We start from the raw sequence: 17,247 nt of genomic DNA, 5'->3' as shown, positions 1-17,247 counted from the left end.
TTAGGACGACACTGAAGGGCCATTCTAGTCCAGAGCTCACTGTGTTACTGGCTAAAACCTATATTACAGTTGTGTTACAGTTCAACTCCTCTCTCTGCCAACCCCATTTCTTTACTCTACTACAGGAGATATTCTCCAGATACTTCCCTAGAAATTTATTGCAGGCAAATTTTCATGCCAGAGTCTGTTTTCAGGGAACCTTAGCTAAGACAAGAATATACCAGTAAAAGCAAATTAGAAGAAACATATAAAGAACTTAGTTGACTTTTATGGTGTTCTGGAATCTTCAGAAGCCTGGTAGATATATGGACTTGGAGTTAATTAAGGTGATCTGGGCTGGTGATATATTTGGGAGATATCGACACTAGAGCTGGTACCTGAGGTCATGAGAATAAAGATCATTTAGTACAAGTGTTCAAGTAAAAAGAGAAGAAAGTCTCGGACAGAATCCTGATAAAACAACAAATTCAGTGGGTCGGCAAAGGGTTAGATTCCAGAAAAGTGAAAGTGGACACTGGGGAAGGAAGAAAGCCATTTAAGAAAAATGAGTCTCAATGAATACAAGTAATACTGAAAAGTCAAGACACCTAAGGCGTAAAAATGTACCTTTCACAAAAACATTAGCACTGATGCCCTGGACAAGAACAAAATTTATTGATGGTGGCAGAAGCCAGGCTGCAATAGCTTAACCAACATGTGTGGTAAAGATTTGGAATCATGAATGTCAGACAAGGCTTCCAAGAGGTTTAACTGTGCAAGAGAAGAGAAAGATGACTGGAGTGTGATCTGGAATTGAAGTTTTTGTTTTTCTTTTTAATTTATTTTATTTTCTGTAATGGGAAAAGTCTTCCCATATTCAAGCCTATTTTTCATCTTATCCCGAGTATCTCTATCTTTTCATATATATATATGTGTGTGTGTATATATATATATTTTTTTAATTTTAGTAATCCTATCCCTTGCAATTCATAAATAGAATTAAAAACTGTGTAGAAAGGGATAGAGAAAAGTGAATTTGAAGAATGTACAAGAAGAATAAAGATAAACAGGATGGGAAAACAGGAGGCCAGGGCATATCGAAGGTAAGTGATGGAATTTTTGTAAATAAAAGTTTAAGAAGCAGTGCAAGATTTTGTTTTGTTTGTTTACTTTTAGTTATGATCTCTGTTATTGGGTTTGTTCTTTTGTCCTCCTTGAATTGCACTTGTCCAGTGATGTGAAATGGCTCTTTCTCAGTGCTAATTCATAAGTTGCAAAGAGTATTGCTTATAATTCTTTTTACAATGATATAGGTCTATAAATTTCCAATTTTAAATAACTAAATATCAGTATTTCTGTGTCTCTTTTATTCTTTTACTGGAATAAACTATAAGAAATACCATTCAACATTTGTCACTGAAACCCAAAGGAAATATTCTTATCATCTTTGAACACATTTTTTGGGGGGTAGTTTCAACAATTTATACTTTTGATCCTGGCCATTTTATTTTTTCTCTACTTACAACAGTGCAAATATAATGGAATATAGTGCTATAGGATTGAATTCTTAGGCTGAGCAGGGAATATATTCAGAATGTCATCATCTTCTACTGCATCTACTAGATATATTCACACTTGGCACATAACATGCTCATGAAAATGATAACCCCCAAAGAGAAAATGAAACTCCCCTCCACACAGTGAAGAGAAAAAAGGTAGGAAAAATATATACACAGTTTATTTTTGTTACACTGGGTAATTGTGTGGACACCTTCAATTCCCTAGCAATTGCTAGATATGGTTTTCATTTCATTTTCTGAGAACATTCCTCTGCTCTACGTTAAATCATGACCTCCTGGGACATGATATGTTTGATGCATAATGTGTTAAAATAATAAAATATAACATGTCAAGGATTATTACCCACCAAAAATCAAACAAAACAAAGGAGGTAAGAATAACAAGGTGCCCCCAAAGCTCCAGAGGACTTATTTCTTTTTGTTTGAAATATGAGGGATTGGTTCAGTGCACTTCAACTTGGAAAAAGAGAAGACTACTAATGTCATTATTCCAGGCTCTGCTTCTACTTAAGGGTTACCTTGGACTGCACAATCACAATGACAGTGAGAAAGGAGCAAAATATAAAAGAAAATGGCAAGCAATCTCACTATCAACAGATTTTCTCATAAGTCTTATAAAATCACAACTTGAGAACTGAACTGATCTAATATTCTATTGAATAAATCTGTGCAGCTGAGATTTATAATCAATCTACCAACATATGTTTGTGTCAAAAATATTGTACATGCACTCACTCAATAAAACTCTTGAGCATGTAATATGTGTTTGAATATCTAGATGGAAGGATTAAGCCTATCTTCTCAGGCTAGTGAGAAAAGGAGCTATGAAAACAGAAGCCAAATTCATCAGTGATGCCTACATATCTGAGAGAGAGAGAGGGAGAGAGAGAGAGAGAGAAAGCGGGGGGAATATTCCAAATTTTGATGGGAAGACTATATCCTCAGTCCATTTATTTCTTTGGAAAATCAATGTTGAAAGCTTACAGATTCACCCTAGTCTCAATCTCATGTGTTTTTCTCAACATTTGTCCCTGATTGAAATATTCTTCATCTTAGACATTGATTCTGCTACAGACTCTAACCTGCCAATATAGGTAGTCTTTTTCTGTAGCAAGATCCTGACCTCTTTATTGGAGGAAACTGTTCAATCACACATTTGTGCATCATTGCTTGGAAGTATTATACTTTACCCAAGGCTAGGTCAACTACTGCAAGTTGATTTTACCATAATTCCATTCTTAAGTTCTTAGAGTTATCTTGCTTTACTGCTTAGAGTGATGGATGCTCTAATAGATGTAGGAAAATTGACCTGTAGAGTACAGAGGAGAAATAAGTTCTGAATGCCATTATTTCTGATGGTTCATACCAAAATAAGACTTTCCTATATGGGGAGCTTAAAAAAAAATCATGGTGTCTGATCTGGGCTGGGATATTCAGTCAGGAGAATGTATAAAAGGCCATTCCAGGCAGAAAGACAAACATAAATAAAAGCATTGAGCCATGGAAGTTTATTCTGACTAGAAACAAAGAAAAAAATCACTTAGAAGACACATAACTGCTGACTTGGGAGTCAGAGTAACACTTTTTCCCTCTCTGTCTGCCCTTCTTGTTAAGGACAAATATTCATCAATTTATTCATATCTTGAATAAGCTCAATTGTGTGCCCATTACCATTCTATAAGGAAGAGATTATGCCTACTTCAAAACACCCACATCTCAGAGGAGGAAAAGAAAGCATTAAAGATAATTATCATAAATGTGATAAAGATAATAACAGAGGTAGTGTCCAAGAGCAAAGAAAATAATCAGTAACTAAAAAAAAAAAAAAAAAATCAGTAACTAAACCAGCCTGGTAGAGCAGAATGTGGGGGGGGGATTGCGGGAGGGAGTGGGCAAGGAAGTCTTCACAGTAGAGAAGAAAAAAATGCCTGATTTATTTAAGAAGATCAGTAGGAGATTGAAAAGAAAAGACGAAATGAGAAAGTCAATTTACTTAGAGAAAATAACAAAGTTACAGAGAGGTAGGTGATTCTAGGAGTGTAGTCTGGGTGCAGTGAAAATGTATGGATGAGATGATGTCAAGAGGTCATACCAGGAAGGCCCTGTGTTCCATGCTAAAGAGTTACACTTTGACCCAGTGCCATAAGAGCAGTTGTTGAAGGGTTTAAAAAGAAAAGGACACAGCCAGCTATGCATGTGAGACAGATCACTCCGTAGGTGTATGGATGATGGATTTGAGGATGCACTATTAAAGGTAGGGAGACCAGGTCACAGTACTTAATTGAGAGATGATGAGTGAGAAGCCTAATTAAGGCAGTATTATTAGGGATAGTGATTAGTGAGTGTACTTACCATAAAAAAATTATGAAGCAAATATTCCTGCCTTTGTGATGGAGCTGTAGGGGAGATGAGAGAAAGGAAACAAATCTGAATTTGCTTTCAGCTTTGTAGCCCTGGTAAATTTATGAACAGTGTTGTCAGCAAACAAGATAAAATAAAAAGGAAGAGGAGAATTACCTTATAACTTTCAGACTGAACAAGTTTATCTTTGTTGCATTTCAAAACACCACTAAAATGGCAAGAGGCATATAGGTCCATAAGAACCAAACAATGGAGAGAGGAAAAAAAATTGAAGAAACAATGTCACTGCAAAATTTAAGGGGAAGGGATGAACATTTTAGCAGAGCAGAGAAAGATGGACTCTAAGTGAGAAGAGGGATAATAACAGGGATAAAACTAGTCCAATTTGCTTGAATATTTTAAGTATTCAAGGTTTTTAGGGACTATGAGGGGCAGATGGAGGGCTAGGGGCTGAAATTAGAAGGATTGGATGAACAGCTATATCTTTACCTCCCTCAGGACCCTAAAAGATTCAGAAGTTTATTCTCTAGAAATATTGAACCATAATGCTCCAGACTCCAGGATATCTGGCACAGGTGTGGGTAAGGTGGGGAAATGGTTCATATACCTATGTATAAAAGATTCACTTTGCTGTACACCTGAAACTAACACCACATTGTAAATCAACTATACCCCAATAAAAATTATTTTTTAAAAAAAGAGAAATGTGGTGAAAGAGGATGGCAGTGATGAAGACTGTGGTTGGATATGACTGCCCTCAAATGCCTTAACTTTTACACAGTAACTTGGGTAAGGGATAATTTATGAACCAAAAGTTTATTTTCAAATCAGTTTGGTACTAAAAATAATTTTAATACAAAACTTACATCTGTGGGAAAATACTTGATTTGGAATGGAAGATATTACAGAACTTTAGAACATAATCTGGTCACCTGCCAATCTACAGCTGCTCATTTAATATACAGCATGCCAGTATATGATGTTACACCACTACTAGTCTTTTCCTACTCACTCCTAATGGAAGACGTTTTCACATAGTGAGGGATGAGGAAGTCATTCTGGTTTATACCTAATTTGGTTTGAACTTCACGCTAACTAAACAGCCTGCCTTGTGGCCTGTCAACATAAACTGTATATCTGTTTAACCACTAAAGTAAAATTGGTGTTGCCCACCATCCAATTATACAAAGGGTTAAGTTGCAACCCACTGCAGTCACCCACTGACCATGTGCCCTGAGGGGAATTGAGGGGAAAAAAATAAATAAAACAGGATAAGGCATTCTGTGACTTGAATACCCAGCCCATAGACAGTTAAGATGCACACCTCAGGAAGAATTTTAATGACCCAGATTCTTGTATCTTCCCAAATAGAAAGTCACTAAAGTCATTAATTTGCGGTGTCTGTTCTTTGTGATTAGCAATAATCTCTTACCAAGATGTACTGATACTTGACTACACGTATTTCCCAGCCAAAATATTCATATGTAAGCTGGTTCCTCCCCTACCTCTTAGAAACAGTGCCCTCAGAGCTACTGCGAGGCTGTTTCCAGAGCTATAGTCCTCAGTTTGGCTGTAATAAAACTCTCTTCTATTCTTATTATAGATTGTTTATTGATTATTTGCATTGACAATCTGTAGGACTGTAAAAGAAAAGAAAAAGTTATGTGGTTCAAGGGACAAAAAAAAAAAAGGAAAGGAAAGAAGATAAATTCCAGCTCTTTTCCTAGGCTAACCCACAAATTTCATTTACTTTGTGTATGCACTCACCTCCCACTCTTCTGGAGGTCCACAGTACCCACATGCTGGCCTGACCCCTGTGAGGGAGTCCCCAATCTCCCTCACCAACTTAAACTTGACCTACACTCCTACCCACCTTCCCACCCTCGCCAAGATTTTCATAATCCTGGGTCATTTTTATGTTAAGAGCACTAAATTTGGGTACTAAACACTCATTAACATTTGTTATTGTTTTATATGCTGTTGTGTTTTCTTATACAATAAAGATATGCACACTTACACAAGAAGTGTGAGATTCTGTTTTCAAAGAAAGACTGAGGACTGAATAAACATACAATATCTTTACTGACTGAGGAAAGAAACACACTATATTCTCTATAATTTTATAGAAAACAATATACAGGGAAATAAAATTATAGAGAATACTGTGGACAGCTAAATAAATTGTATACAAAGGTCACCAGAGATCACCAGGAATTTGAAAGTAAATATATTAAAATAGAAATTTGGGACAATAACAACAAAAAAACCCTGTAAATAAAACTGTAAAAGAAATTCTGAGTTCTCTGAACCAAAAAACTTTTGTTGTAAGTTCTACATATTTGCTAGTGAGTTAAAGTTCTTTTGCAGCCAACTATGTCTATGGCTTGCAGTAAAGTCATAGTTCTTCACAGGTGTTAAATATTGAAAAGCACAAAGTTCTGTTGACAATGTGAATATAGTAAACCAATTATGAAAATGACAAAAATGTCTTAAGGTGAAAACAGTGTGTTAAAAAGAGCAGCTTTTATATTTTTGCTATTGTAAAATGTTCAGATAGCAGTTGAATGCAAGGGAAAATAATCCTGTATACTAGAAACCTTTATAAAATTCTCACCTACAACTAAAGCAATTGACTGTGGCTTAATGTTGTTTATAAAAATATTTGTGTGTACATATTAATTCACATAATCATATATGTATATATATATATTTATACATGTATTAGTTGACACAATTTGTTGTCCTTACATGAAACAGAAAAAAAAATTGAAACTAATAAAATAGGTTTAACATGCTTTTGAGCAAAAAAAAGTGTTTACCTACAAAAAAGAATGAAAAGTTCATTGTATTAATTACTTTACAAGATCAAGACATATGTGCTAATGTCACTACTTAAAAACTACTCCATTTTATCCCAGTTCATGACTCCCACTACACCTGTACGGCAATGTTTCAAAATGGAAATGATTCTTAAGAGATAGAAGTGAGCATCTTCCTGGGGAATGTGAATGAGTTGCCACACAGACACACAAACAGAATCTAAAGGGGGTGATTGACTATAGTGATAATTATTGGTCTTTAATACCTGTCCTTTTAGGTCTTCAAATTGTGTAAAATTACTCCTGAGGCATGCAAGTAAGAAGTAAGGGTTAACTTGTCCAATGCTACACCCCTGCAAGAGAGACTCCTAAGAGGGTGCTAGTCACCCCCAAATCCACTGCTTAATGGAAAAAATTAAGGTCAACCTCAAAGCTTGGACCCCAGTCCGAATTCACCCAAGAACAACAATGCCACAAGGAGTTTGCCACATAATACAACTGCAGTTGCATGTCTTGTGCCCCAAATCTCAAACATATCCTCCCAGGAAAGGGAGTTTTCCCCTTCAAACCTCAGTTCCCACCTACACTGAGCTGGCAATAGGGCTCCCTGGATTCACGGTTCTGAACCATCATGTTATTTTGTATGTGACCCCTGCTATCACCAAAGGAGAAGCTCTCTGGTTCTTTCCGAAAGCCCCACAACCCGAGGGCTGCAGTCTATTTCCCTAAGTCTCGCTTCAGGTCCTGTGAGTTCACTTCAGATATCAATCAGTTGTTCCAGAATGCAACAGGGCAATGGGGACTGCATGCCTGTCATTGATTTTCATCTCTGCAAGCGTTAACAATAAATGCTGTTCCAGCAAACATGATGTTTCTGCTTGACCATCTGTCCTTTTTCACATGAGATCCAGAACGCATTAATCTGGATACACACAGAAATCACTGTGTCCCCAACTCTGGTTCCTTAAACAGAGCTCCAACTAATGACAGTTTGGAGTCCTTTAACATATGGTACTTGAACAAGAATGTTCTTTGTCCATCTTTCACTTGGATCACAACGCACTCAGAGGAACAATAACACACATAATATAAATAAAAGGTCAAGACATTTAGTGTGTACTTATGTTCTGTTTGCTCAAACTGATTTACTTCCAGCTACCATTTTATTTTGTTTGTAAAAAGAAAAGTGGCAAGAGAAAGATGAAGTAAGTTTTTCAAATATTAACTTCCCTATTTAACATTTTCCCCCCTAAGGTAAGTCTCTCTTACAAATATATGATAAATGAGAAAAAGGGCAAAAGACTTATTGGTTTGGGACTAAGAGTACAGCTATGTAAGTGAACTCATCATTTTTCACCTTTTCTTTTCAAGCAGTGCATTCTTTGTAGGGTTGTTCAAAATAGAAAGTTAAGTGAATCTAAAAAACAACATATAACACTTGTTTCACAATCAATATATGATGTTTCTGACACATCGAAAGAAATGGTCAGTTTAAAATTATTAATTAAATGCAGGATTCTTTTAAGATGCAAGCAAATCTTTAAACTCTTTATTAAAACAACTGGACCCCTATATCTAACCAATTTCTCAATTGAAATATTAAATAATGTAATTTATCATTTATGAATTACTGTATTGCACTGAAAATGGATTTAAATGACATCATTAAAATAATGTCACCACAGAGAAGCACTATAAATGATCTCTCAGTCCCTTCAAATACTTGAAATTAAGATGGAATAAATCTTCACTTTGGCATATTCCTCAATTACTATTGATATTTTATGAATCATTGCCTTTTGGATGCATTATAAATACTATGAGATATTCAATACCCTCGGCAGAAAAGCAACTCTAGTTCCTCTAGTCTAAATCATCTGCTTTCCTGGGGTGACAAAATTCAGGTTTGCTGAAAAAGTTGATTCCCAAATAATCACTCAGTAGGTAGTTGCTGAGTGAAGACTAGGCAATAAATCTGGACAAAGAATTGTGATGTCATTAAGAAAGCGTAATATATATTCCTTTAATGGAAACTGCAAATGGATAAATGGTACTAAACTCCATGCCGTTAGAATGGTTCATGATGATCTGTGCTCAGCTAACCTCTCCATCCTTCTCTCCCTCCACTCTCTCGTCATTCTCTGTGTTTCATCCACACTGGCCTGCTTTCATTTCCATAACCACGCTGCACTCCTTCCTATCTCTAGCATATGGGGTTGCCTTTATCTAAATGTCCTTCCACTTTGTCCCTAGTTAATCTATTCATTCTTTATAATCATTCTTCAGATATTATTGGAGAACACTTTCCTTTCTTCCTCAGGGTAGGCCAAGCACGCCTCTTCCATCATTTCTTAGTATTGAATATTTTTTCTTTTCCATTTTAGAGTTACATATTTATTTTTGCCATTTTTGAACTTATCTTTTCTCCTCCCTAAGTTGTAAGCTCTATGATGGTCGATTGTATGATGTATATGATGGTATGATTTCTTTTTTGTTCAACCTTGTACCTCTGGGGTACAATGCCAGACAAAGAGAAAGTGCTTAATATTTGTTAAATGGATGAATGACTGAATGAAAATATGGATGAATAAGAAAATACCACAATTTGCTGTGTAATCTATTAATTATGTTATAGGTCAGGTAATATATCTAAGTATTTTAGTGTGCTCATTGGTATACTTGTAACATAGCAAAGAGATGTAGATGGGAGCACATTCTGTCCAATCTCAGCCATAGTGAGGTCCTGCCTGCCTCTGTTGCTAGTACCTGTCCATACACGTATTATACATTCCTTCAGCATCATAACATGTTGCTGAGAGTGGGGTAGATAGAATGTACCTGTCCAAAGATGAGAGTGAAGATGAACATTTTTGTATGGAATATATTAAATGAATGTTAATTCTATCATCATTTAAAATCAACGTAGTATAGTGCTGTCTTATACATGACTGCTTTGTAGCCTGTCCTTAGGGACTAGAACCTTCCATGTTCCCAACAGTGAGATATAATATATTTGTGTTTCCTTTGAGTTAAATGACCCAGTTGTCTTCCCTTTACTGTCACTTTACTTTATGTTGTATAGCTCTCCTTGGTCAAAAAGAGAATAACCAAATGAGAATTAGAACATTAAAATCAAGTTTTACATTCCCCATCCCACGTTTCCTCAATTTGGAATATGTAACATTTGGGATGCTAAGATAAAACTGAATAGATTGAACTGTTTTTCTGGGAAAGACTCTTCTAAATATGTTTAAAATAAAAACAAACAAACAAACAAAAAAAAACTTCAAGTCTTTTAAAATAATTTAGGAAATGGTATTCTGAGTTTTCTGAAGATCATAAGAAAGTTTACTTAAAGTTATCCATGATAAAGTAAATTTTGTACTAAAGTTTAAAAATGTTAACATAAATTGTAAAAAGCCAGTTTCTTGTACTTGAGTAACTTTTACTACAGATTTTCATGAAAATATTTCCAACAAAAGTTCAAAAAATTGTAGATCATTTGTTTCATATAATTTTATATATATATTGCTTCTCATGATAATGATCCTTTAGTTTAGAAGAATTTATAGGGTAAATCACAATGGATATCACATAAGGATTGAGACATGAAAGAACAATGTTAAAACATTCAAATCAAAACAGTGCTTGTTTGATAAAATAAAATAATCTTTGGTGTATTTTTTTCACTATTAAAAGTCCCTGTATGTTCTTTATTTAACTTGAAGTAAAAAAAAAATTATAAATAAGCAGTGTAAGGAGAGTATATGATCAACGATTACACTTTCCTTGGAACCATTACAGTTCTTCAAATATTTCAGAATTTATCATATATTCAAAACCAGATTATGTCTATATCAGACATCATTCATTCATTCATTTACTCTTTTCTTGGCAACAGAGAAATTTTTGTACTTGTAAGCCAATAAAACATGTACAGTATACCATAGGATATAGATGTATACGCTGCAAAAAACAAAGTTTCCAAATTTCTTTCAAATATTTGAGTTTATTTTAAAACAGTTGACTTCTAGCTTGACTGGCAATCTAATTCTTCTGCATTGATCAAAAACATAGTGGTCTAAATTCTACTAGTAAAGATCAAGTGGATTTTTTTAATAAAAATATAATTATAGTGTACTTTTAAAAGGTGCTCATTTACTCTTACTTTAAAATTCAAAATTAATTAGTGCCACAGAGCACAACTGTTCAATCATACATGAATATTATTAATTTCATCAAAGGAAATAAAACTGTAAACACAAACAGGAAATTAAGTAGCAAGGAAACTAAAAGATTCATATTGACCTTAATCCCATCTCAGATTCTGAGTTTAATTGCCAGTTGCAGAGTAAGCTCAATTTTAAAATCCCTCTAGTTTATTCAGAAAACTGACTTTTAAATTTTATGGAAATAGATGGAGACTTGATTTAAAAATCTGGAGAAATAAAAAATTCCTTGATGAAAGATTATGCAAAGTAGTATTCCCACAATAAGCACAGTATTCCACCAACTGTAAAGTCAAACAGATTCTACTCAAAAATCAAAAAAATATTGATATTTAATATGTACCTTTTGTTCCCTTTAAAAATGTAGTGTTTGATTTAGTTGTATGAGTTTAATCTAGTAAATCATTCACTTAAGCAAAAATAATACTTAATGATTGATTATGAAAGGCCTCATGAAACAAATTTTTATGAGAAAATAGTGATTAGCAACCCAACTGGTTTGAAGTAAATCAGAGAACCAGCAGAGTATGAGTTCACATCTTCCCATAGATAAACATAAATATCATGATAAATAGTTGAATGTGGAGTCTTTCTACCAAGGCAGTTTTTCAATCCCATTTAGAAAAAAGTATAGTATCTGTCTCATTTCCTTCAGATTTATTATATGAAAAATGCTGTTTTGTACAACAGAAATTAAATCAATTTTCTGACCTATACTTTGGGGCAATTTTGTGGTTCATTATTTGTTCATTCTCTAGCTGTGGCTTAACTGTATATACAATCATCCTTTATATTGATGTTCAAAATTAGGCCTGTCATATCCCTCAAGAATTGACTCATCATTTATAAGAATCATAGTCAACAGTCCTTTATTTAGAATTCAAATTTTTCTATATATTTTGATATAATTTGGAGCTTGCTGTAAATTGCCTGGATTTTTAATCTACTAAACGTTTTATTTTAAATAATTCCTCCATTTCAACTACTCGCATTACAGTTTGACCAATATGTTGATTTGACCTCAAGTAAATTCTATTTTTATATTTTTAGCCATAACACACTTCTCCTGTAAGTAGCTATATAATTTATATGCATATATAAATGAAATTATACAGAATTCATTCCATGTGTGTACAAATTGGAATAAGTTACTACATAATCATACTTTCATACATACATACAAATTTTGAAAGAGGGAAATAGCCAGGTTCATATAACTTTTAGCTTTAAGGAGTCTATTTAGAAAAACCTATATCTTTGTATATTTGTTCTGTTAGTGCTCTCCATTTTTTTTTTTATCATTAGTAGCCACCTCCCCAAGCTCCATGTTCTAGGAATCATTCTTAAAGAATCATTTAAACTCCCTGATCTTTGGTTCCTGCTGTAAATTGATTCTATGCACAGCAGTCTAACGAAACCATATAAAAATAATTTTGTGATTCTAAACCATAGAAATATGTGGATGTTCCTTCACTAAAAGACAAACTTAGACACTGGTATGATTCTTTATCTCTTCACATCCTTTTTCACAAATAAGATAGCAAAACCACGAAGCCCAGAGAGAGCTCCTGGGTTAAGTGCTTGTGTAACTCTTTTTCTCAGCATGCAATTTCTTATTCTGCGCCTGTATTTCTTTAACTGACTCTCACTGTATGTTCCCATTATATCTTACTGTAGCAATGCTTCAAAATACTGTCCTTAGTGAAAAGACTCTGATCTGAGAGCTAGTGATGAAGGTGTAAATTACATGAGAAGAAGAAAAAATTCACCCTAGGAGGTTAAACCCATTTGCCTTCATGATTTGGACAAATTCATTCAGTGAGGTAATGAGCTACGAGAAACAAGCTATGTTTTAAACACTGCTGAGTGTAGAGAATATTTTAGTAGGCTTGATTCTACCATTAGAGAGTTGTGGTCTGGTACACTGTTAGGAAATTCAGAATATGCTTAACTAACATGTCTTGTAGTTTTAAGAAAGAGTGATTAAAAGGTGGGAATTTTCAAGAGAGCAGTGGTTTTTCTCTTTTTTGATAAATATGATACATTTAACATGCTTTTTATCACCAATAGTGTTTTACTTTTTGTGTATCTGTTTTTATACAACTTGTTTTATTCAAGATAATTTATTGTGGCTGACAAAATTTACCAGCAGAGCCTGCTTGAGACTTGGAACTGATGATATTTAGAAAAATAATTACTTAGAATTGACAGTGAGACCAAAGCTTAGCAAATGGTAAGAAGCAGGCCAATTAAGTGATAGGTACCACATATTAATAAAAATGTAAACCAAATGCAGGGAAACACAGAGGATTACAAAAAGGCTTTCCTGATAATGTCATGCATTCCAAGGAAGGAGTTCTTTACCCATATCAAAGATTATTTTACAAAAACATGGTGAAGCAGCTGCTGCATATTTTCAGGGATGTCTGAAAGAAACAACCTTCTACTTGCAGCAGTGAGAATTTTTGCTAAGATAACATTAGTTGACTTAATAATGGCATGACACAATTCCATTATTACTGTATTACTGTGACCATACTATTTGTACACAATAGTATGCTTTTAACCACAACAAAACATCATTACAATTTTTCTTATTTATTTTCAAGTAATTTTATGGAAAATTTAAGAGGCATAGCTTCCCATTTCTAGATGACTATGAAAATGACCAATAAATGCAAGGAAAAATACCTTGATCTTATCACCAAGTAGTGAAAAATAAGATCCAGCTGCACTTGTGCCTTTATTAAAATAAGGATGTGGTGAGAAAATACTGAGAACACATTACACTTAAAACACCACAAATAAATAAACCTTTGAATTTTCTATGTTTTAGGAAGAAGCAATCCTTCCTGTTTTATGATTGTATTAAGCTCATGCAGCATTTTCCTTTTTCATAAACCTTTTTAGTATTGGCTAATAATAAAATAATAGTTGATGTTTAATGTACATGTATGTACTGGTGGCAGGAGTTTTTTAGCTCTCCAATGAATCCATTCTCCTGCTCTTACCTAAGAAGAGCGTTGTTCCTAGGCCTGAGAATTCATTCCTCAGCTTATATATGGACAGAGTCTATGAAATTAAATGTTCCCCAGGCAGTGAACAGCATTGTGCCAGTTTGGGGCCTGAGTCTGTAAGACTGTGGTCTTTCCCATATATTCTTTTCCTCTTTCCCTGCTTGATGGAACCAGACTCACAGAACCACTGTGCAAAGTGCAGATTATCACAGGCTGTTTGCTTCTGCCTTCCAGGAAAACTGCCATGTGAAAGAAATATGCTTCTTTGTTTCTTTTTATTTTTAAATTATAATATTGCTTTTAAAAAATGTAATAAAGTTAGCCTATTCTTCCAGCTAATAAGTTTAATACATGTCATGCAATCTTCTAAGAACTTTATATGAACTTTATATAATTTAATCATCAAAACAGTTTAAATAGGTGGGTACTTTTATTATTACCCTTCTTAGAATAAAGCATCTTAGTTTTATTTAGATGACGTAATTTGTACATGTTCACTCTGCTACTGCCATATTTCATCAACTCTAAGATGCACATTCTTTTCATATTGTAACATCTTTGAAGTCAAGATGCATCTTGAAATAATTGGTACCCTACAAGTTATTTGTAGGGGTTGCCTGTGTGTGTCTAGGAGATGATGTATAAAGTAATGATATGTTAAAAAAAGATGTCCTATTTTTGATAAAATAAGTAAACATGGTGGTAAGTATTCAAATCCAGGCAGCCCTGCTCCAAAACTCTTAATCTGAAGCATTACTTCACTTAAATAATAAAACAATTTCAACATAACACAAAACAGTATCTAGAAAGGGCAGTTTTGTATGTTTTCCAAGTTGATTGATTCTGTTTATTTTCAGTTCCCCATATCTCCTGAAATTTTGATTTAATAAGTAAATGACTTTTAATCTTTCAGCATAAATAAACAACTTTTTTGAAATATCCAAACAAATAGTAATAGACGGGAAGATCATTGCAACTTATTTTATATTTCTTTGTGATACATGAATACAAGAGAGGACTAAATCTTGTCTCCTGGGATATGTCTTGCTTTAATGGAATTAACAAATCAGACAAAATAAATGGTTTACGAGTAAGATATGTTTGAAAAAGAATCTCAGTCAAAAATACGTAGCCCTCCACTTAGTTGCTGCCAAAATGATAATGTATTTTTTCTTTTCCCTTTCTTTCCTCATCCTTCCAATAACTCTCTCTCCCTCCTCTGTCTCTCTTTCTCTGTCTCTGTCTGGCTGGCTGTCTCTCTTTGCTTTTCCTTTTGTGGGGAGCAGGGAGAAGATTTAATTTGAGTCATTTGAAAGGTTTTAAAGCAATCAGAGGAGATAAAACTATATCTTATACTTTGGTTTATCAACCAGATTATGAACTTCTTGAAGATATGCTGAATGATTTTTATCTCTGTTCTCCAGCCCTTGGTACAGAGTCCACTACTTACCAGCTCTTGAGAGTCTGTTAAATTTCACTGTGTTTTGAAAGAATGGGGTGGTAAAATTTTTTTCAATTACTTAACTCAATAATATTGAGCACCTACTCTGTACCAATTCATATTCCTGGCAGAGTTCAAGTGTAAGAAACACACTCATACCTACTTGGGGCTATCCTAAAGGTAATGATTATTTATATAATGACATTAAAGCTGATATTTTCCATTGTATATTTCTCCTAGTGTGTTCACTTCTCTCATAAATTTTGACTATGCTCATAAAAAAGAAATATAATCCTCAATAATACATTTTTATGTGACTTAAACATATAGACACATGATTCCAAAACAACCATTCTACTTTATAAAATCTCTCCTAAAGAAATGACCCTAAATATGAAAAAATATATAAAAACACATTTTAAATATAAATACTTATAACTGGACTTTACAAAGTGGAAAATTGGAAACAAGAAGTTACTATATCACAATAAAAGAGTTGTGGTCTTTGAGTTTTCATAACGGGATGTATTTTACTCTTAATTTTATTTTTCTGTGGTTATAAAAGCTTGTTATATATAGATATTTGTACTAGGAGCTGTATGGAAATTATAGAATATAATGTAATGCTTTTGAGGAGTTATAAAGGCCAATCACTATGTAACACAATTTAAAAGAATTATTACTTCATTATTCAGTACAAGATTATGAGATATTATACTATTATTCCCATTTTATTTCTGGTGAAACAGCCCAAGCAGATGAAATTATAAAAAAGCTACAAAGTAGGGGAAATAGGACTGGAACCAGGCAATTCCAGAACTGCTTCTTGACTCATCAGTTATATAATTTCCCCGGAAAAGGATGAACAAATACTGTCTCTCTCCTCAAGTAGCAGAGACAATATTATATACCTATGGGACAATGTTAAAGACTATCTGTAAATGAAAATAAAAGTCAGCCTAGACTGAAACGAACAAAAAATCTCTCTCATTAATTAGGCCAGGGAGAGGGGCTGGGTAGACACAGAAAATGACAGCTACTAAGTTAACAGGAATTATTGTATCTCCCAATGTCATAGAGCAGCTACAAAATGCCATAATGATCTCCTTTTTGAGTGACTACTGCTTTCTTACCAATCACTTTCTTTGCTATCTTCATTTATAACTAGAGATACACAATTACTAAGCTAGCTTCACTTTATTGAGAGTCTCCAATGCCTAATTAATCCCCACTTCTCCTATCTTGCCTTAGGAAAAGTGACATCCAAAACTAACCCCTACTTTCCTTAGACCCTTCTCAAAATCATTCCATAGGATGCCAAACTTTACAAAAGATGCTCCTCTGTAACGTTACACTTGCCACATCAAGTCAATAGCTCTGACTTAGATTACATGTTTGTCCCCGTGGTTTTCTGACCACATGGATTTAGGCCTTGCCACATGGATCGCCTTAATGCAAAACAGAAGTTGATAAATGCTGTTAGATGAGTTTAAATATTCTGCAGTTGGTGCACTGGAGAGGAAATGATTACATTAGTCAAAGGACCTATGAGAGTGGTTTTAAGTTGTAGACCAATTTGGTTGTGTGACTCTGCTTCAGGATCAAGGAACAGTTTGAACATGGGAAGGATACTCTCAGAAAACATCAAACCATCCTGCTTGGTTTGAATTAGGATTAAGGATATTAAGTCTGGAAAGGAAAGTTGGAGATATAATGTGGAATGTCTCAAATACTACAAAATAAAAGTTAGGCACGTCTTCCGCAGGCCATGAGGCTGGAGACAAAGGCATTTACATGGTGTATGATGGCTAAATCTTTGGA

Source organism: Balaenoptera ricei, chromosome 4 (genome assembly GCF_028023285.1).
Source record: "Balaenoptera ricei isolate mBalRic1 chromosome 4, mBalRic1.hap2, whole genome shotgun sequence".
NCBI lineage: Eukaryota > Metazoa > Chordata > Mammalia > Artiodactyla > Balaenopteridae > Balaenoptera > Balaenoptera ricei.
Note: the sequence above shows the minus strand (reverse complement) of the source record.